Here is a 22,311-nt window from a genome sequence, read left to right as displayed (position 1 = left end):
GGTCTGTGTTCAACAGGCCAAATATAGCCAGGGTCACTTTAGGCTGCTTCTCAATCATAGCTGTGCTTTGGAATTGCTACACTGGGTTGTGTGTGTCTGTGTGTAAGAGAAAGCTGTGTGTCATATCAGAAGCCAAACCTCAGGCTGCATTTAGTCTAGCCAGTGATAGCCCTTGATGATTTCTCAGCATCCCCCCCCCCCACCCTCAATGTGCATTATTTGTATGGCACAGGTGTTAGTGGTTATGTGGGCTCACCTAGGAGATGCTCTTCTATTTGACAAGGCTGAGGTACCAAGGTTAGATTCATTGAGGTGGCTATTTTAGCATCCTTTGCAACATCAAACAAGATACTGAGCTGAGCAGCAAGCCAAAACCAGGGAGCATAGTCTCTGCAGCAAATGGTTCTCTTGTTCATTGTGCTGAACAAGAACTCTGCTGATTTTACAGGTTGCTCCCTGAATATTGCACAGGAGGCAGACAGAGTGGTGCAAGCAAGGTATGCACATACCTGGCACATTACATGGCATTTAGAGATATGAAAATCATGACGATGAGCAGACATGTGCATTTGACAGCGGAAGGGTTACATTTTACTCTTATTGGTACGCAGGCAAAAACGATTAAAATATTGGGATAAAAAATACAAGGTACCAAGTCATATTTACACTTCCATGTAAATATGTGAACATTTCAACATAAATTGGCAGGCCTTGTGCATATGTAGGCACCTGAGCTTATGCAGAGATTGGCACTGACCAAGAATGGAAGCTGATGGCCTAAAGCAGTGGTTCTCAACCTGTGGGTCCCCCGGTGTTTTGGCCTACAACTCCCAGTTTACCAGCTGATAGGATTTCTGGAAGTTGAAGGCCAAAACATCTGGGGACCCACAGGTTAAGAACCACTAGCCTAAAGGCTCTCAAGTTACTTCCCCCACCTCCTGTTTTAAAAAGGTCAAATTTCTAGATGCCCTCTTGAAGAAAAGTTCCATCTTGCCCATTATATGTTAGCAAGACACGGTCCTTACACGCTGCAGTATTTTGTTTTCATTTTTCTTTGTCAAGTCACACTTTGGTAGTGTTCCCAAACTTTCATCCTCCAGTTGTTTTGGACTTCAACTCCCAGAAATCCCAGCCAGTTTAACAGCTGTTAGGAATTGTGGTAGCTGAAGTCTGAAACACCTGGAGGACCAAAAGTTGGGAACCATTGTAAGAGAGAGGCAATGGCAAAATGCCTCTGAAGACATCTGGCCAAGAAAATATTAAGTTAGGTTCAATATTTGGAAATCCACATGGCTGTGAGAGTTGGGCTCAGACTCTGAGAGACCAGGGTTCAAAACCCTATTCAGCCGGGGAAACCCACTGGGTCACCTTGAGCAGATGATAACTTTAATGCAGTGGTTCCCAACCTTTGGTTTTCCAGGTGTTTTGGACTACAACTCCTAGAAATCCCAGTCATCTTACAGGTGATAGGAAATGTGGGAGCTGAAGTCCAAAACAACTGGAGGACCAAAAGTTGGGAACCACTGTAAGAAAGAGGCAATGGCAAAATGCCTCTGAAGACATCAGGCCAAGAAAATATTAAGTTAGGTTCACCATATGGAAATCCACATGGTTGTGAGAGTTGGGCCCAGACTCTGAGAGACCAAGGTTCAAAACCCTACTCAGCCAGGGAAGCCCACTGGGTCACCTTGAGCAGATTATAACTTTTAATGCAGCGATTCCCAACCTTTGGTTCTCCAGGTGTTTTGAACTACAACTCACAGAAATCCCAGTCATCTTATAGGTGTTAGGAATTGTGGGAGTTGAAATCCAAAACACCTGGAGGACCAAAAGTTGGGAACCACTGCTTTAATGGGTAGTGGTTGCTTTCCTCTTCTGCCGGTCCCCTCTGGGCCTTAAGAAAAGTGCAGCTGCTCAGTATTAGAGCAGAAGGTCCCAGATTCAGCTCCTGGAACAGATAGTCCCCCAACTTGCAGACATCCGACTTACAAACAACTCACAGTTAAGAATGGGGGTGAGACCACAGGAAGTGAGAGAAATCTACCCATTGGAAGGGAATTTCACTCCTGGAAGAGTTGTCATGGGGAAAAGGGGTCTTAATAGAAGCTTTATCACCAATCCTTGCTTTCGCAACAAGCCAGATTTTTCAAAATTCATTTCTCACAGGGACAGAAAGTGAGTTGAAATCTTCTGAACAGGGGCACACACAGCAAAACAAACACCAACTAGGTGCTAATCTTTCCCTATGCTATCCAAATTTTTAAGTTACCCTTAAAAAAAATTACCTGCTCTGACTTACAGACAAATTCAACTCAAGAACAAACCTATAGAATCTATCTTGTTTATAACTTGGGAACTATCTGTATTTTGTAACCCCTAAGAATTAGGTGGCGGAATAGAAAGGAAATTACTGCTTGAAATCCTGGAGAGCTACTGACAGAATAGACAGAATAGGCAGAGTCCTGTAAAAATGGGAAAATAATCCAGAATCAAGAATGAAAACTTGATACACACAAGCAGTGCATTTGCATACAATGAAGAATTACCTATGTGTAATTTCTCATGGCAAAGTCCAGCACTTTTCAAAGCTGTAGCCTATGGACTGGTGCTGATCCTTGAATTGTTGGTTGTGGGTTCCTGGAAAATTTCTAGGAAATTAAGAAACAGTTGTAGACTATGGGCAGCAACATAGTCAACATTTGCAGACTATGCCAGTATCTGGCACACCAGAAAACAGTACTTACTAGCCTAAGAAACATTGATATAGTTTCACCCAAGGGGACATCTTTCTTTCTTTTCTAGCCAAAAAGGACAGAATTCAGTGTCACCTTGGGCCAAAAGCAAAAGAGTGAGGCCAAAATGTCAGCATGTTTTATTTTAAATATCTTACTTCCAGTGAATAAGCTTTAGGGGTGGCATTTCAACCTTTTAGACTGGAGATTGGGAATCTCGAGAAAAGTTGAGAAACCACTAAATGATGGTATGTCATGAGAAGAAATGTGGCTCTTTCTCTGCGTAAGGTCAGAGGACCACCTTGAGATGCTACAATGGTGGTTCTCAACCTGTGGTCCATAGACCACCAGTGGTCCTCAAGAACAAAAATATGGTTCGCGGCCTCACCATTACTACACTGTTGCCTTGAAACCATGTGGCAATGAGAGCAACTGGTCTCGCGAAACCCTTTTATATTGCTGAGGCAATGGGGATGTCGAGAAGGGAGAGGCTGACTATCCACGAATGATTATTAGTACCACGTTAACTCTAGATTATTAAACACTGTTTTCTGTGGGTGAGCAGATGGTGACTACTGGATGGCATAAGTTCTGTATCAGAAACTAGAGCTGATGTGGTCTATCCAACACAATTTTCTGAATCAGCACCCTAAATAACCAAATCGCATCTAAAGTTGACCAAAAACTGATTTGTAATCCTTTTGGTATTAATGCTGGAGAATGGACCCTGGTCAAAGTTGTTCCTAGTCAAAAAAGTTGGGAACCACTGCACTAAATGATGGTGTGTCCTGAGTAGAGATGTGCCTCTTTCTCCGGAAGTCCAGGGGACATCCTCGGGATCCTACAAGGAGCCAGATTTAGTTCCCTTTTGGTACTAATTTTGGAGAGTGGTCCCTGGTCAAAGTGGTCCCTATTCAAGTGGTCCCTTGTCAGGTGGTCCCTCATCAAAAAAAGGTTGGGGACCACTGCACTAAATGGTGTTGTGTCCTGAGAAAAGATGTGCCCCTCTCTCTGCAGAAGCCCAGAGGACATCCTTGAGAGCCTACAAGGAGTCAGATTTAGTTCCTTTTTGGTATTAATGTTGGAGAGTGGCCCCTGGTAAAAAAAAAACCAAAAAAAAAACCATTGGGAACCATTGCAATAAATGGTGGTGTATCCTGAGAAAAGATGTGCCTCTTTCTCTGCAGAAGCCCAGAGGACATCCTTGAGAGCCTACGAGGAGCCAGTTTTAGTTCCCTTTTGATACTAATGTTGGAGAATGGTCCCTGGTCAGGTGGTCCCTGGTCAAAAAAAGGTTGGGAACCACTGCAATAAATGGTGGTGGGTCCTGAGAAAAGATATGCCTTTCTCTCTGCAGAAGCCTGGAGGACATCCTTGAGAACCTACAAGGAGCTGCATTTGGACCTAGTTTCTCCATCCCTATTTTACGCTTATAAATTCATCCTTGGAATAAGACTAAGGGGGAAAATAGTTTCCATCAACTGATAGCTGAAAGTTGCGATAAATTGGGTGAGGCGTCACATTTAGAACATTGTCTTACAGTTGTTCTAAGTCTCATCTGCTTGCTACACCACATCATTGTAGCTCTTTAATGACACTTTAACTTCCATTGCTGCTTTCATTGACATCATAGAATGTATGAAGTTTTCAGGATTCTCTCCCAGGGAGCTCTACTGCCTCACCAAGCTGTGGATCTCAGACATCTATAGGACGCAGTCCTGTCAGTTAAAGTCGTTTCAAAATATTATAACTATGTGTTATGAAAGAGACTTTAGACATTGTCGTTGGTTCTTTAATCATGAATATTTCCAATATTTCCTTTTTGAAAACAAAATCTTCTCCTCCTTTCCGACATGCTCAGAAGGCCTGATTATGGACGAGAGATGGTTCATCAGCCTATCAAAGTTTGGTTTCCCTTCTGCTTTTGATGTGTTGCTATAGCAGGAGGGTTGGGAGAACTTATAGCCAGAGGGTCTATTTTTCTAATTGCTCTCTGAAGTGAGAGGTTAATTGCAGTGGAAAGTTAGATTAAAGGGTATAGTTTGGAAAGCAGAAATTACTGCCCTCCTCTGATCAGCCAAGGCAAGTCTTCATTCCCACTGCACTGCTCGCAGAGAACACCACTGCTAATCTCCACAGTACAAGGAAGAGCTACTCTTCCTATAGGGTCACATTTTGGTGTTCAGCTCTCCTTGAAAACAGGGAGCTTCTAAGTAATTAGGATAATGTGGAGTGATGGAGGGGTGGGATCAATTGACCTTCATCGTGGGAGGTTTCTTAGAAGACTAAAGAGTTTAGTCTGCACCTCTGTAGGGATTTATCTATATACGGCAGACTTATAACAGGCTCTTCATCCCCTTCTCATGGGGAATACCATATGTAAACTGTGGTTCTAGTAAGAGGTCTGAGGGATGTCTCAGGGCCACACAGTCATATAACCCAGAATATCAAGGCAGAAAATCCCACATTTTCTGTTTTGAACTGGAATATATGGCAGTGTGGACTCAGATAACCCAGTTCAAAGCAGATATTGTGGGATTTTTCTGCCTTGATATTCCCCAGAATAGGGCTATGTGGAAGGGTCCTCAGTAGAGAATTCACATTATCCCACATCAAGCATGTTTTGGAAGAAACAAAACATAAAGGATTATTATCAGTGGCTTTCTCAACAAGTAAGGGAAAGATATTGAGAATTTCTGAATTCTCAAAACTGTTATTGTAGTGAATGTATGCAAATCAAAAGGAATACCAAGTATGTTTCTGCTGATGGCTTTGGAAATGTCTAGAAATGCATTTCATATATCTTAAAAAAACTATAGTAAATCTATAAGGGGCCTCTTGGTGGTGCAGTGGGTTAAACAGCTGAGCTGCTGAACTTGCTGACCGAAAAGGTTGGCGGTCCGGATCTCAGGAGCGGGGTGAGCTCCCACTGTTAGACCCAGCTCCTGCCAATCTAGCTGTCTCCGTGGTCCTCCGTAGTTTTGGCTAGTATCCCACTAGCCAAAAACAATAGTCTGTTGAGTCCTCTTGCAGTTTGCTCAGCCTACAGGAGAGGAAAAAAGGAAGCCTGTATAATTTTCTGTGGGTTATTGAAACTACAGGATTATTTGGAATATTTCTCAAACTGCCAAGCCACCTTTCAGTTCTTTACCTCCACCACCTAAACATATCAGTGTTGTTAATACAGGGTGAAATGTAAAAGCTAAAAAATGTAATATATATTCTTAGCAATGTTTGGTTTTGTTGATGTAGATTTGAATCTACTTTGCAAGCAATTGGAGAAAAAAAATCAATGTAAGAGCCCCCTAATAAAAAAACACACCCACCCACCCATAGGCCCTTTTAATAGCCAAGCCTGAATGAATCATTATGCTAAGGAAGTCTTAGAGTAGGTGGCCAGACTCATTCGGGAGCTGCATGAGCAGCTCCTGGGAAATCCAAGGCACTGACAAGTCTTTGATATCCAGCTTTCCTTTGTGATGAAAAGTTGTTGTCCAGATGCGTGCTGTTTTTGGGAAGCAAGCCATCATTTTTCCATTGCTTCTTAAATATATATCAGTCTGGGGAATGTTTTTCATATGAGAGCAGCCAATTTTTTCTATAGGTTTTCCTGTTGCTGTGCCCAGGCAGGCTCCCCAGAATTAATGTTCCCTCTTAGACCTGCTGACAATAAACTGGGTGTAGTTTCTGTCATATGAGGATCACAGCACTATTTTCTAGTATTAACTATTGGAAGCATTTCATCTCCCTACTATCTTCATTTATTCACTGGGAAAATGGAAGCACAATAAGCCAGCTTCCAACCTTACTTAAAAGGTCATCTGACAAGCCAAGGATCCAATAGCCACAATCCTAGTGTTCCTACATTTTACCATCACAGAGAAGGTCCTCCATTGTGTATGTGGCAGGGGAACAGACTGCATTGTAGTAGGTGGTCTGTGTTTACCTCCAAAACCTTCTCACAGTAACACCAGAGGCACCCCAAGAGGCCAGCTTCTGGTCAAAGGAAATCTAGTATAATGCAAAGTTTTAAACTTTGTTTGTGTTTTTTAAAAATACATTATAACTGTACACTCAATTTTCTTCTGACACGATAATTTGTGTGTGTGTGTGTGTCAGGAGTAATTTGAGAAACTGCAAGTCACTTCTGGTGTGAGAGAATTGGCCATCTGCAAGGACGTTGCCCAGGGGATGCCCGGATGTTTTTTTTTATGTTTTACCTTGTGGGAGGCTTCTCTCATGTCCTCACATGGGGGAGCTGGAGCCGACAGAGGGTCCACACTGTCCCCTGATTCAAACCCCCAACCTGTCGATCTACAATCCTGCCAGCACAGGGATTTATTCCATTGCACCACTGGGGGCTCAACACGATAAATAAATAACAATCACAGAGGTTGACACTGTACATAGATGTGTTTCTCTCAAACCTTGATTAGTTTCTTAAAGATTTAGAGAACACAGTTTAGATCTGGGGGGGGGGGTTGCATAAGTGTTTGGGGGCAAGAGAATGTGTGTATACACAACATCAACTATGGGATCTCTAACCATAGCAGTACTCATGCTACTTGGGGCTCAGGAATTGTAATTCAAGCAAATCAAGAGACATAGCTCCATGTGCCGATAGGCAGCCACTTGCTTTACTTGTTTTTAAAAAACCAAAGAGCTCTTTGCTTAATGGTCTATTTCCTTGGAGAGTATATTATACAGCTCCAAAATCATATATGTATAAAATGTAGCCCCTGGAGGAAAAGCTATTCTGTTAGTGACCAACATGTATTGATTTTTTAAAAAACAAATATAGCAAATGCCCCTTTTTTCAGCACAGGGGACTTTGCCTCCTCATTTGCGTTGAGTGCATATGCTCATTGGTTCTTTCATTTGGGAACTGAATCCAACAGTGTCTGGATTGCTGCAGGTTCTCTGCCTTTAGTGTGGAGGCTGCTTCATCAAACTCATGCCAATACATATTCTTTAGTCTTTGAGATGGCACAGGATTCTAGGGGTTTGGTATTGAGAGCCGACATGGCGCGTTTTCTTCTGTGTGCTTATGTCTCTAAGTGAAAGGCATTACTTGTAGCTTAAATACCTCCTTTGTACCACAGTGGGAGAAATTCAAAGTTTCACAGCATTTCATCAGCTACAAGATACTGGGGAATACAGAAAAGTTGGGTAGTAGCTTTCATTAAACCAATTGTCATCCCACCCCCCAATGAGGAGACCACACAAAGAAATGGGTTCAAATTTTGGGCAACTTTATTAACTGTTACCAAGTTAGAATTTCAAACTATTAACTGTATCTTAAACTCTAAACGTGTGTTGGAATTTGGTGAGCAAAGTACCAGGCAGTGGTCCTCCCCGACCCATCCCTGGTATCAAACTTGGGCGAAACACCAGGCCTCCGTTCAATTAACCCCGGATGACCTTGAGGGAAATATCCTGGAGAATTTTGCCCCAAGGTATTGGGGTCAAGCCTCTCCTATTTCTAGGCCATCGACGTCATCCCCCGCCTGGGTTGTTTGAACCCTAGCCGGGGGAATTAGCTTCTGGCCTACACCAAAACCAGGTGCCTGGGTGTACACCAAATGTGTCTTATTCCTTTACCTTTTCCGCCACGGATCAGGAGCAAATGTCCATTTAGCTCCTGTCCCCCACCAAATCCCCCAAAATCAATTTGATGGCCCGTTGGATATCACCCAAAAATAACATGTTGCCCTTCTCAGACAGATGGATACCATCAATTCTATATAGCTCTTGATTTTTTATGGTGGATCTCATCGTGATGTATATAGTAGCCCAAGCCCTTTTCCATCTCTTTCTTCATGGCTTTATTGACCCTCTTCCGGGCCCCATCCAATTTCTTGCCATCACCATTGGGCCAATTAGGGCGAGGAATAATAGCGGACCACGCTATACAAACTTGAGGCCATGCCTCCTTAATTCTCTGTATGTCGCTCAGAGCCTGAAGGAACAGAGCCCTGCCCTTCAGCAAACCCAGATCATTCCCTCCCAGGTGAATGATCAGAACATCAGGTGGATAACAACTTCCAGAATTGAACAACAAAGGGATTAGTCCATCCCACCTCAGGCCTCTTCTGCCCTTCCAGTCAACCATAGCCATGGTTGAAAGGCCGAGGTGTTGGCCGAAGGTTCCTCTCCGAGCCTGCCTTTCGGCCCAATGTATAAAACTGTGGCCACACACGAGGACCCTTCTTCTATGCAACACTCTCGTGACATCTGAAAAGATAAGAACTGTAACTATGACTGCAACTCACGTATATAGGATTGGTATGCCCCGGACCTCCACCGCCCCAAGCTCTTTATTTTCTCTACAGAGTATCCCATAGCAAATGCAGTAGAGGCTGCTCCAATCCGGAAAGAGTGGGTTCCGAATTTTTGGTTTTTTATACCCAGTATCTTAAGGGCCTTCGTTGTAATGGACCAAAATTGGAATTTTGTCAAAGGTGATCCCCCTTGATGGCAAAACAAGGGGCCCTCAAATAATCCCCTACTTTTGAGGTAGAGATTTAGGGCAGAGACTGGGCATAGATCGTGATCACTAGCCTTTTGCAATTTTATGACTGATCCCTTGCCCTTTTGGTCTGTTTTTGAAAACCTTATCAATAGATGTATAGCATCGTGCTCCAAGCGCAAATCAGAAAGAGCAAGGGCCCTATTGGACCGGTCAGACTTTGATCCGGCAACCAGCTCACTTATTCTGAGAGCGCCAAAGAATGCTATGAGGGCCGAGGCATGGAACAATTGAGCTTCATATTGTGATTCGCAAATCTGTGTCCAAACCTGCTTCATTCCTTTTAGAATGACGGGTGTCAAAGGTGCCCTATCGTCCCTGTGTCTACCTCTCTCTCTCGTCAAACCCTCCAGCCATTTTCTGATTCTAAAGTCTGACGTGAAGTCAGGCAGGCCTTGGCCCTTCAACCAGAAAGCAATGGCAGATAACTTGGCCTTAACCGTCTGCGGGGCCAAACCCTTCCTTTGTAAAAAGATGGCAAACTGTGCCACATCGTCATAAGGAATTGGCGTAACCTGGTTTAAGGAGTATAACTTTCTAAATTCGAGGAATTCTTGAACCGCCCTGATGTAGGCCCTCCTGGAACTCGGCGCCAAAGCCAACTTCATGCCCCTGACTAGCTCTGCATTCCAATCTCCCAAAGATGGACCGGCATGCTGTACGGATGGGCGTCCGCGTTGGGGGCAAGTTGCCTGAAGCGCTCTATCTGCATTCGGGACAGAGAATCCGCTAAGGAATTATCAACCCCGGCGATATGGAATGCCCTGAACAAGATATTATACTTCAGACAATGAAGCGTGAACATTCTAACCGCTTCCATTGTGCTGCTAGATCGTGAGGTGAGAGAGTTAACCACCTGGACCGTTGACATGTTGTCACACCAAAAATGTAGTGTGCAATTTGCGAAATACTGCGCCCACAGTATTACAGCCACCAGGATGGGGAAGAATTCCAAAAATGTCAAGTCCGAGGTTAAGCCCCGTTCATGCCACTTCTCAGGCCAGCGTTCTGCGCACCATCGGCCCTCAAAATAGACTCCGAAACCTATGGCCCCTGAGGCATCAGAAGCAATTTGGAGAGCATCCTTCAACATAAGGTCTTGCCTCCAAAAGGAAATTCCATTGAATTGGGTAAGAAACTGAAGCCAAACCAAGAGATCGGACCTAATGGCCCGGGTTATTCTTATCCGATGATGGGGCAAGGCTATCCCTACCGTTGCTTCGGAGAGCCTTCTCAGAAATGCTCGGCCAGGCGCTATAACTTTGCAAGCAAAGTTCAGGTGACCAGTAATCTCTTGAAACTCGTGCAAAGTTGCCTTGTTTTTTGACCTGAAGAGCCTGATACGTGTTATAAGGTTGGAAATCTTTTCGGGGGGGGGGGGGGGAGCCTTGAAAATTGCTAGATTGTGTCCAGCTCAATGCCCAAAAAGGTTATTTTAGTAGCCGGGCCTTCCGTTTTTTCACTGGCCAGTGGCACTCCCAATTCTCCCGCCAGGCTTTGGAATGATTCTAACAGAAAGGCACATTCACCCGAGCCATGTCGCCCGATAAACAAAAAATCATCTAAATAATGAACTATTCCTGGCAGCCCCGTTTTAACCCTAAGCGCCCATTCAAGGAAGGTGCTAAAGGCTTCGAACGCCGCACATGACACGGAGCACCCCATTGGCAAAGCCCTGTCCATGTAATAATGGCCTCCAAACTGAAAACCTAACAGTTCAAAATCTGTTGGGTGAACCGGCAAAAGGCGAAACGCTGACTTAATGTCGCTTTTTGCCAATTCAGCCCCTGTACCCCTAGCCCTTATTCTTCGAACTGCCGAATCAAAGGAAGTGTATTGGACTGAACAAATTTCTTCAGGGATGGCGTCATTCACTGACCTGCCCCTGGGATGGGACAGATGGTGGATGAGGCGAAATTCGCCCGGCGCCTTTTTTGGAACTATCCCTAGTGGGGACACTCTCAGATGCGGGGTGGGCGGTTCGAGAAAGGGGGCCCACCACCCTACCCTCCGCTATTTCTTTGTTGATCTTTTGTAAAACCAGTTTTTCCATCCCCACCACTGATTTAAGATTATGTGCCCTATAAGGGACCCTGGGGCCGTGAGCTGGGATCCGAAAACCCTCCCTAAAGCCGCTACGTAAATAGCTGGCTGCGGCTGCATCTGGATAATGTTGCAGCCAAATTTCAAGTTGTTCCAAATTAATTGGGCTGGGGCCCTTTTGAAATGGGAACTGGGCCAGGGTTCCGCTTTTGAAATTGATTGTCCTTTTGGTTGGGTCTAACTGACTTTCCCTTGCTGCAGTTCCTGACTGCGTGAGGGCCATAACAGATTGAGCAGGAGTGCTGAAACCTACAGCCTTTGCGGGAACACGTTCCTTGGGAAGCGTATTCCCAGCATAAGGCTTTTTGTTGTTGCTGGAGGGGCTGCTGGTTGGCCGGCTGACGAAAGGACTGGCCGGTCCTGAAATTCTGTATGGTGTGGCCACTATCAGCCTTCTCACCATAAACCGGACGTGCCGGCGTCAGCACCTCCATCCAGATCAAATCCCAGCGTAAAGTAGGATATCGGGCTGCCTCCAGGCGGAACCTCTTATCGTACAGCAACCATGCATTACCAGTAAAGTTAACGTAGGCTGAGTATACGATATTTAGATATTGAAAGAGGGAATGAGCTCGTGATGGGTAAGCCTGTACTAGCACTCCACCATAAATTAGGAAACACGTAAACCAATTGCCCCAATTTTGGTCAATCCTGCGCTTTTTTAAGAGCTCTTTTCTCTCGTCATCTAAATCCTCCTTTTCCTTTTTTTCTAATTCTCTAAAAAAGAGGGAGAAAATGTCCACGTATTCGTTCCGCAGGATTTTATCAATGGTTTTTTGTGCTAAGTGTGATCCCAGTGTAACACTACCCAGCCGCTTGGGTGCTGGCAATGTCCAATTAGCAGTGCCCCAAAATTGGTGTGACGTTTCTGAGCTAGCAGCCTCTTCCGTCTCCTTAGGGGCCAGGGCCTGAGACGGCTGTGTCGCCATGAGGGTGGGGGTAACGGATGGTTGAGCACCCACTGACACTAGCTGCCCTATGTCGGATTCTTGAGTTTGAGTTAACCCCCATGGGCAAGCGTGTGTCTCTACGTTACCTGATGAGGAAGTCGTGCTGGCCTGGGCCATGGTCTGTGGCTGGTGGTCAACCGCTGCTTCGCTAGACCGTTGTGGCTCAGCTTCGACTGTCTCCTGCGTGGCTGACCGACTTTCCAATGTTGGCGTGGCCTTCTGCCTCCCCGACTCTAAAACGGATATACGAGAGGACAGTGATTTTAATAGGAGTGCCCTGCTAGCCGTGCGGGTCGGTCGCTGAACCGAAGCCACTGAGCCACCCCCTTTCTCTTTTTCTAATGCATTAACGCGCGCAATAAGCGCATTGATCTGGTCAGCGGTTTGATCCTCTTCATCTGATGACGAGAGGGCCAGAGGGGGAGGGCGTTTTACTGGCGTCCTCTTGGCCGGGCCCTTGCCCTTGGCTCCCCCGACATTCTTCCTTGGCGTCATACTATGAAGAAGAAAATGAAATTTGTCATTAAAATGTGTAGCTAATCGTTACAAGGGATGAGCCCCACCAGCCCAGCCAAAAGGCCGGGCTTAAAATTGGCCACCTAAAGATGAACAGCAATTATTTGTGGAATGGCCCTAATCTTTGTCATCAACAATAACCATCTCTTAAGAAGTATGGCTTCACTCCTGACCATCGGCCTACCTGGCCCATATGTGGCAACCGGTTTGGGCCATACATCAGATGAACATGCTTGTATGAATACATCCCGAGGAGTACATAAACCAGGAGAGGGGTAGGGAGGGTGATAGTGGTTTTCATATTGTCTCATTATGTCTGTTGTTGTAGTATATTTGTTTATTGCCACAACAGCTAAAGCCGGGCCTGCTGAACTTTGTCATCAGGCTGCAGCTGGCCACCTATACAGCATAAGGAATCAAAAGTGAAACTAATGCACAACTATTGTAAAGTATTGCCATGTGCAGGGAATCGAAAGTGAAACTAATGCACAACTATTGTAAAACATTGCCATGTGCAGGGAATCAAAAGTGAAACTAATGCACAACTATTGTAAAACATTGCCATGTGCAGGGAATCGAAAGTGAAACTAATGCACAACTATTGTAAAACATTGCCATGTGCAGGGAATCAAAAGTGAAACTAATGCACAACTATTGTAAAACATTGCCTAGGTTATTATGATCTCTTTGTTGGACCCTGAATGAGGTTTGTTTTATTAAAAGCCCCCCCACCCCAGCCACCTTTCAGCAATGCAGTGCAGAGGGCCTGAGGGTTGGACGGAAGTTCAGCAGCAAGCCAGCCAACTCGCGCCCCTTACTGGCTCTCCCGCCGAGCCGTGCCTGTCCCCAGGCCGGGGCCCAGCTGGTGGAGGGGAAACCTCAGCGGCGCCGCCGCAGCTGCCGCCACGCGACCCCCACTTAGTCCCCACACCCGCAGGCAGTAAAGGAGGGAAGGTAAGGGGGGACCCAGGGAAGCTGTGGAAAGAAGGAGGAAGAAACGGCGGCATCCCGCAGCGGCGCTTTCCGCGCGGTCGCGGCCTGCGCGCGTCCAAGGGCGGCGCAGCCGCCCTCCAGCCACCGCTTGTCCCCAGCAGCCAGCCCTGGAGGAAGGGAAGGGGATGCAGCCAACTGGGCCCAGCCCCTGCCCTTCCCCCAGGCCCTACTCACGGACCTATCTTGAAGAGGTCCGTCTTCTTCAGCGTCCTTGGATGAAGTGAGGAGCGGGGCCTCAGCCGGGCTTAGCCCCGCCCCTGACCACGCCACCCCAAGGGTGGGGGTGGCAAAGGCCCTTCCCCCTCTCCAGCGTTGCAGGAGGGGGGAAGCTCGTTTCGATTGCACAGAAGAAGTATGGCAGCTTTCAAAAACTTGCCTTCCTTTAGTTCAATAGTTCCCATCCTTTTTTTGACCAGGGACCACTTTCCAACATTAGTACCAAAAGGATTACGAATCAGTTTTTGGTCAACTTTAGATTCGGTTTGTTTATTTGGGATGCTGATTCAGAAAACTGCATTGGATAGATCACATCGGCTCTAGTTTCTGATACAGAACATATGCCACCCAGTAGTCACCACCTGCTCACCCACAGAAAACCATATTTAATAATCTAGAGCTGATGTGATAGTGGTAATCTTGTGTGGGTATCAGCCCCTCCCCTCCCGACATCCCCATTGCCTCGGCACTATAAGAGGGTTTTGTGAGACCAGTCTCTCTCATTGCTGCTTGGTTTCGAGGCAACAGTGTAGTAATGGTGAGGCGGCGAACCACATTTTTGTTCTTGTGGACCACTAGTGGTCCACAGACCACAGGTTTGGAAATCACTGTTTTAGTTTGTGTCCCTTGGCACTGCCAATTAAAAAGAATATTTTTTTTGTCATTGGCCATGGTGTTTTGAGAGAGTGGGATGCGGAAAGTATATCCTGTTGGTGTTGCACTTTCTATAGGTTGGAGTTGGGCACATTAAGATACTGGAACATTTAACATCACAATGGCAGTGCACACAAAAAAGTGCCATCAGCTGTATAGTGTAGTTCTTGCACTTTTGACCCATAAAAATAAAATCTTGTATTCTTTGGACATTAATGTAAATTATTCTAATGCAATGTCCTAATTTGTCAATGGTGCATTCTGTGAGCTCAGTTTGGAACAGAGCTCATATGCCGGAGTCCATTATCCCACAAGGTCTGCCCTTGGAATCAGGGTTCATCTACATGTGTAGTTTTTAAAGGAAAGATTGTGCTTTGTTATAAATGTTATTTCATTTTACAGGCTTTTGCCCTTGTACAAAGTGAGAAGGATTCAAAAACTATTAAGTGATCTCTAGAATTATTTATCAGGGTGGAAATGTTCTTAAAGTACATTATTAACATGGCGAAAAACTAACTGAATGTGAAGGACTACTTGTAACTCCACAGCATGACATCATAGATAACACAATATTCAGCAGAGGAACAATATTACAAATTGATTTTCCTCCCCCAAAAAGCCCAAAGTCAGTTGTTCCCTCAAACAGATGATTTGGAATCCTAACACATGGATGCCATGGACATTTTGCAAATAGGTTGGGATTGAGATAAAACAGGGATTTGCAACTGCCAGTCCCTGGGACAAATATGGACCATTGATGTATTTTGGCTTGCCTCCCTGCACTACAGAAATTTGTACCTGTAGGAAATGAACTTGTTGGCAAGCAGCTGTTATGAACAGTTAGGTACAGAACGTATAAATGCTGTTTCTTTGGATTGTGACTCTGGCCTCTTCCACACAGCTAAATAAAATCCCACATCATCTGCTTTGAATTGGAATATATGGCAGTGTGGACTCAGATAACCGAGTTCAAAGCAGATATTGTGGGATTTTCTGCCTTGATATTTTGGGTTATGCAGCTGTGTGGAAGGGCTCTCTTTCTATTGCAAAATACTCCAGTCATTGTAGTTACTATTCCTTCTGGCTGGAGAAGTTCCAGGGGCTATAGCCCCTTCCCCGTAATAAGTTTTCCAGCCTCTGACTGGGAACATCAATGAGCTGAGCAGTTGGGAAACAATGCATGTAAAAATAAAACTAGACATAATGCTTTCACCTCCTTTATTTCTTTAAGAAAGTATCCCATATTTCTTTAACTCAGGATAGCTAACAACAGTAAGCAGAAAACAAGTAAACAAAAATATATGCCGTTATTATAGTTGTTACAGAAGCATTTGTGGACTTGGTCATTAATTGTCACAATATTTGGTTTTTGCTGGAACAGATTGGATGTTGTTTCCCTAGATAACCTTCCTATGAGTCATCTGGACCAGTTGGACTGTGCTGCATTGCCCTTCCACTCAGGATTCTGTGGCCCTTCAGCTGTTTGTGGTGGCCCGCAAGGCTCTTTTCTGATCTACCCCCTTTCTTGTCCCAGAAAGAAAGAGTAGAACATTTTACCTGGAAGACCCCAATAATGGGAGTTTGTTTTTTAGGTAAAGGTTTTCCCCTGACATTAAGTCCAGCTGAGTCCGACTCTGGGGGTGGGTGCTCATCTCCATTTCTATGCCGAAGACCCGGCATTGTCCGTAGACACCTCCAAGGCCATGTAGCCAGCATGACTGCATGGAGCGCCGTTACCTTCCCGCTGGAGCAGTACCTATTGATCTATTCACATTTGCATGTTTTGGAACTGCTAGGTTGGCAGAAGCTGGGGCTAACAGCGGAAGCTCATGCCACTCTCCTGATTCGAACCTGTGACTTTTTGGTCAACAACTTTAACAGCTCAGTGCTACCGGGGGCTCCCGGTTTGTTTTTTAAAGGATGCAAAACCTCACACCACATATCCACATTAATAATACAGGCAAACTCCAAGTTACAAACAGAATAGGTTCTGTAGGTTTGTTCTTAAGTTGAATTTTTATTGGAGTTTGGTTTACTGGAGAAACAAGGATTGACTATAAAGCTTCAGTGGAGACACCTTTCCCCCATGAAAATAACTCTTTCAGGAGTGGATTTCCCTTCCTAGGGGTATATTTCTCTCACTTCCTGTTGTCTCACCCCATTCTTAACTATGAATCACTTGTAAGTCAGATGTTTGTAACTTGAGGACAGACTTTACTGGCTGAGTGTCCCTCATCCAAAATGTTGGGATTAGAACAACTTGGGATTTTGGATTTCTTAGAACACCTGTTGTTGCGTATGTGTACAAAAAAGAGATATCTTGGAGCTGGAACAAAGTCTAAATGTTTCTCATACACTTTATACATATAGTGGAAAGACAATTATATAGAGTATTTTAAACAATTTTCTACACAAAACAAAAATTGTGCACATTGAACTATCAAAAAGCAAGGGTGTCACTATCTCACTCACCCAATTTTGGAGTATTTCAGATTTTGGAATTCCAGATAAGGGATACCCAACTTTACTTCTTTTCTAAACCAAGTACTAGAGTACTTGTAGTTGCCTACTCCTGTCATATTCAGGTTAACTTGAGAGGAAGCTCCGTATGAGGATGGTTGTGGGAGACATTTGATTTCTTTTGACCCTGTGATTTCAGTGATTTCAAAGCAGTATTGACATTGTTACTTGCAAATGGTCAATCATTTTCTTTTGGAGTTATCTCACTATATAGCTGTACAGTCTTAGACCATATGACAAGTGATAGTGTTTGACAGTGAGTCCACGCACAATCGCTGTAGGGCAAGGCTAGGGAATCTCTTTCATCTGGGAGTGGCTTATGAATTTCATAGATATTTTCATGGGATACATTCTACTAAAGGGCAGAGCAAAAAAGAGGAACCAAAATTGCATTTTTTAAAATCTAAAGCCATTGGTGCCCCTAACTAAACCATAGGAAAGGCATTTCAATGAGTTGTAGATTTTTCGAAAAACCTACAACAACTCATTGAAATGCCTTTCCTATGGTTTAGTGATTCCACAACCCAGTGATTCCAGCCATGAAAGCCTTCGACAACGCATTTCAATAATTTAGATTCAGCTGGGGTAAGGACATGTCATACAAAATTAGGGAAAAAATGAAATGCTGATGTTGTGGTGGGTAAGTAGGTGTAATCATCTTGGTAAATCCAAAAGATTGGGTTAGAATACTAGGACAGCCATATTCTCATGGACACGAGAATGGTGCAGCTGGGGTAGGACAGGGGTTTAAGCACCCCTTAGACTAGGCTAGGGCCTCTGGGTGGTGCAGTGGGTTAAACTGCTGAACTTGCCCACCGGAAGGTTGGAGGTTCAAATCCAGGGAGCTCCTGCCAACCTAGCTCCTGCCAACCTAGCAGTTCGAAAACATGCAGTTGTGAATAGATCAATAGTACCACTTCTGCAGGAAGCTAACAGCGCTCCATGCAGTCATGCCGGCCACATGACCTTGGGGCATCTACGGACAACGCCGGCTCTTCAGCTTAGAAATGGAGATGAACATCACCCCCTAGAGTCGGACACAACTAGATTTGATGTCAAGGGGAAGCCTTTACCTTTACCTTTAGATTAGACTGGGAGCCTGAGCCCCTAGAATGATCTAGCAAACTTAAACCATTTTAAGATGTCTCTCCTCAAGAATTACCCATCAGACGTCTGTGATATAATTGCGTACTAAGAAACATTAGACAGCAATTCTCATTGAGTCCTCCCAGGAATAAAAAAGCTGCTTATAATCTATCCAATGTACACTTGCTTGAGAATAAGCTACTCTGAACATATGGAGGGGACCTCTATGTATAATTTATGCTCTTGAGACTTTCCATATTTAAGAAAGTTTAAACAATGGTTGAGAAAAATAATTTGCCTTTCTACTGTAAGTACATACAAATTGGTAGATGGCTGTTACCAGGCCTGTAGTCAGAGAGGGTGGGTTAAGGGTTCAACCCCACCTGAAATGTTTCAGGTTAAAAAAAATCCTGGTTTGCCCAGAAATCAGTTAACCAGTTAAAATTCATGAGTAAATCAGTTTTTTTTAAAAAACCTGAAACATTTGGGGGGGGGGGGAGACACTTAACTCTTCCCTCCCCCCCTCGGCTACAGGCCTGGCTGTTACTTCATCTAGGTGGAATGTCCCCAACTTAAAAACACTTCTGGGGACTCTGTTGTAGCAAGGATTTCCAAACACACATTTAGGTGTCTCATATTTTACTTTTTTAGGTGTACTGCATACATGTTAACTTTATCCCCCCACTCTTCCTACTCCCTCTTCCCAAGGTAATATGGAAAGGAAGTATGAGGCTGCACACTTCTACTGACTCAATCCCTTTCTGTCTGCTTGGATCAGCAATGCCTCTACAAAGCACTGTGTGTGTTTGTGTTTAGGACATTACAGTGTTCCTTCACTACTTTGTGGCTCGCTTTTCGTGGACTTGCTGTTTCGCGGGTTTTTGCATTACTTGTTCTGCACATGTGCACTACGCCCATCTTTGGCCCGCAGCTCTGCCAGCGGTTGTCAATCCCAGCTTGTTTCCCCTACCAGGTCACCAATGAGGCTCAGAGGTGAGGCCGCCTCCCAATTTATGAATGGTTGCTGTTGCCCAGAGCGGCGTCCTAATCCCGCCTCCTGGCAACGATGGAGTGTAGAAGGGGGTTTCACCCACCTCCTTGGGAGAGAGGCAGCCAATCAAGATGGCTGTGATTTACATACTGTTTTGAGGAGCGTTTTCATTCATAAAAAAAGAGAGGAGATACAAAGCAGTATGTAAATCACGAATTTATAGCCTCTTCCTTATAGCTAGCAAAAAAAAAAGGTGTGTGGTGCCTTTAAATCTCTCCTCACTTCTGACTCATCCTCGGAATGCAATATATATATATATATATATATATATATCTGAGAGAGAGAGAGCGTCCCTACTTCATGGATTTTCACTTTTCGCGGGTGGTCCTGGAACGTAACACCTGTAATAAGTGAGAGAACACTGTATTATGTAAGGCTCTTAAACAGATCTAGCATATCCACTCTTGTTATCACACCAATGAATTCCCTTAGGGCTTGAAGAAACTTGCAAGTGCTTTTAGCTTACTGCAACTTCTGGGATTTGCCTCCTCCCAATCCATACATTGGCTGTTGGTCCTTGCACCCCATTTTTTCTGGAAGAAGAGCATAACCGCATAAATACAAAATCTCAAGAGTCTGAGGCTTTGCAAATAATAGCTTCTGCAATTTTACAAGTACTGTCCCTTTAAACATTTTTAATATTAATGAAAAGGGAAAGATATATGTTGCAATTACAAGCCTTTTCCTGTTTTGTTTTGTTTTCTTCTTCTTTAAGTACGAAGGCTGCTTCTTATTATCTGTACAGGCTTCAAGTTTTACTACACCTGCCTGTTTTGCAAAATTGGATAATTTTGATTAATAACAAAAGAAAGATGCATTTTGCAATTAAAAGCCTTTCCCTGGTTTGTGTATTTTGTAAGGGAGAGGACTATTTCTCATTGCCGAATCAGCTCAGGCTGCAATTTGTAGTAATTTGATTCTAATACATTGTTAACAAAAGAACAAAGGAAAGTTAGCAGACAGTATGGAAATGCATATAAATGCCAGGAATTACCAGCAAAATTGCACAGTTTCGTTATGTATTTAATTTTTTAAAAAAGAAATGGGGTAAAAGTGCTCCTCTTGTTCTGATCACCGGAAGAAAAATGTTTAGCACGATGGCCATTGGGAAATGAAGTAGTTCAAAGTGATGCCCCGGCATGCCCACATTCCCTAAACTCATTCCTGTAGCACTTTTAGATTTGCCACAGAATTATTTGAACATGGGTTTAAAGTGTTTCAGCTGCCTAAAACAAGACCCCCTCCCCTTACAGGTTACAGATGTCTTAAACACTGGTTTGGAATGATTATAGAACACTGGTTCCCAATCTGTGGTCCACAAGAACTAAGATATGGCCTGCGGCCACTTTTACAACACAGTTGCAACAACGGCGACTGGTCTTGCAAAACCCTGTTGTAGTGCCGAGGCTTATTAAATGTGGTTTATGGGTGAGCAGATTCTGACTACTGGGTGGCATATGTTCTGTATCAGAAACTAGAGCTGATGTGGTCTATCTAATGCAATTTTCTGAATCAGCACCCCAAATAACCAAACCTAATCTAAAGTTGATCAAAAACAGATTTGTAACCCTTTTGGTACTAATGTTGGAAAGTGGTCCCTGGTCAAAAAAGGGTTGGGAACCACTGTTATAGAATGACATTGTGAAATAGTAAGTGCTTGCATTCGTGGTTGGGGAGGCTGAAATTTCTGTTATGAGCCTCAATTGATAATGCCCTTAGTATTTTTCACCCAGTCCCATCTTCTGGTTGAAGCCCGGATTTGCGGTATACGGTGACTTTTTCTCTGCTACTGAGCTACGGCCCATTCCTTGGCTCCTCTAGTCTCTAGCAATTTATTGCTGTTGCCGCTGTTGAAAGAAGTTTGTGAACTTCACAATCCAGCTTCATGTATTGGACAGTTTTATTGGCATATTAGATCAACCAGCATGGGATCAATTTGTCAGGGACACCACACTACCAGCAACTCTATGGAAGCTCAGTAAAAGAAAGTACAGTTACCTGGAGAATGCTCTCAGCATACTGGCTTTTAAAGAAAAAACAACAACACTGTAATCCTCCCGTGGAGAGCATGAGACCCTTCCAGTGTTGTTGAATTGTAGCTCCTGATCCATTGCCTGCAGTAGCTTCAGCGGATGAATGTTGCGATCTAGCAACAGCTAGTACGTGTGTGTCTTCAAGTCACCTGTCAAGTTATAGCGAATGTGTGAATTTAGTAGGGTTTTCTTAGGCAAAGAATACTCCATTGCGGTTTGTCAGTTCCTTCCTCTGAAATTAAGCCTACAGCACTTGATATTCATTGGCCGTCTCCCAACCAAATTCTAACTAGGGCTGAGTCTTCTTAATTTCCAAGATCAGACAGGATCTGGTGTCTTTAGGGTATTTAGCTGGGGGGAGGGGGTTCACATATTTTCCATCTTTCATTCTAATCCTTTGACTGCAAAAAAGAAGGCTAATTGGTGGGCATCTATTTATATAATTAAATATCAAAGTAAAATCCCATGTGCCACAGTGTTTCCAATTTCAGTCTGTAAAAGGTGGACATTGAAAAAAGCTGTTAGGAGGAACAAGGCACTTGAAATGTGTTGTTGTAGGACAGTTGTATGGATGACGCTCCCGGTGGCGCAATGGGTTAAACCCTAAACCCTTGTGCCGGCAGGACTGAAGATGGACAAGTCGGAGTTTCAAATCCAAGGAGAACACAGATGAGCTCCCTCTGTCAGCTTCAGCTCCTCATGTGGGGACCTGAGAGAAGCCTCCCACAATGATGGTAAAACATCAAAATATCCGGGCATCCCCTGGGCAATGTCCTTGCAGATGGCCAATTCTCTCACACCAGAAGTGACTTGCAGTTTTTCAAGTTGCTCCTGACATGGAAAAAAAATGTATGGATATGCAGAACTGCTAAAAGGCAGCAAAACGGGTTCTAGAGAACATAGTCCTGAATTCTCCCTAGAAACAAGA

General features: G+C 44.2%; 1 protein-coding gene and 1 long non-coding RNA gene across 4 annotated transcripts in view; one reads left to right on the top strand and one right to left on the bottom strand.

The window, feature by feature from the left end:
- The window catches only part of LOC137096117 (uncharacterized), a 337,069-nt gene extending 324,268 nt beyond the window's left edge, over nt 1–12,801 (bottom strand). Inside the window, exons 1-2 of the long non-coding RNA XR_010909289.1 lie at nt 12,401–12,801; nt 8,813–8,966 (exon numbers count right to left, since the gene is read on the bottom strand). This is a non-coding gene — a long non-coding RNA (uncharacterized lncRNA). The remainder of the gene's footprint in view (nt 1–8,812; nt 8,967–12,400) is intronic.
- The window catches only part of AGAP2 (ArfGAP with GTPase domain, ankyrin repeat and PH domain 2), a 162,791-nt gene that overhangs the window by 55,615 nt on the left and 84,865 nt on the right, over nt 1–22,311 (top strand). The window lies entirely within an intron of this gene.

The sequence above is a fragment of the Anolis sagrei genome, chromosome 2, assembly GCF_037176765.1.
Source record: "Anolis sagrei isolate rAnoSag1 chromosome 2, rAnoSag1.mat, whole genome shotgun sequence".
Taxonomy (NCBI): Eukaryota; Metazoa; Chordata; class Lepidosauria; order Squamata; family Dactyloidae; genus Anolis; species Anolis sagrei.
Note: the sequence above shows the minus strand (reverse complement) of the source record. Positions and strands in the feature narration are given on the sequence as shown.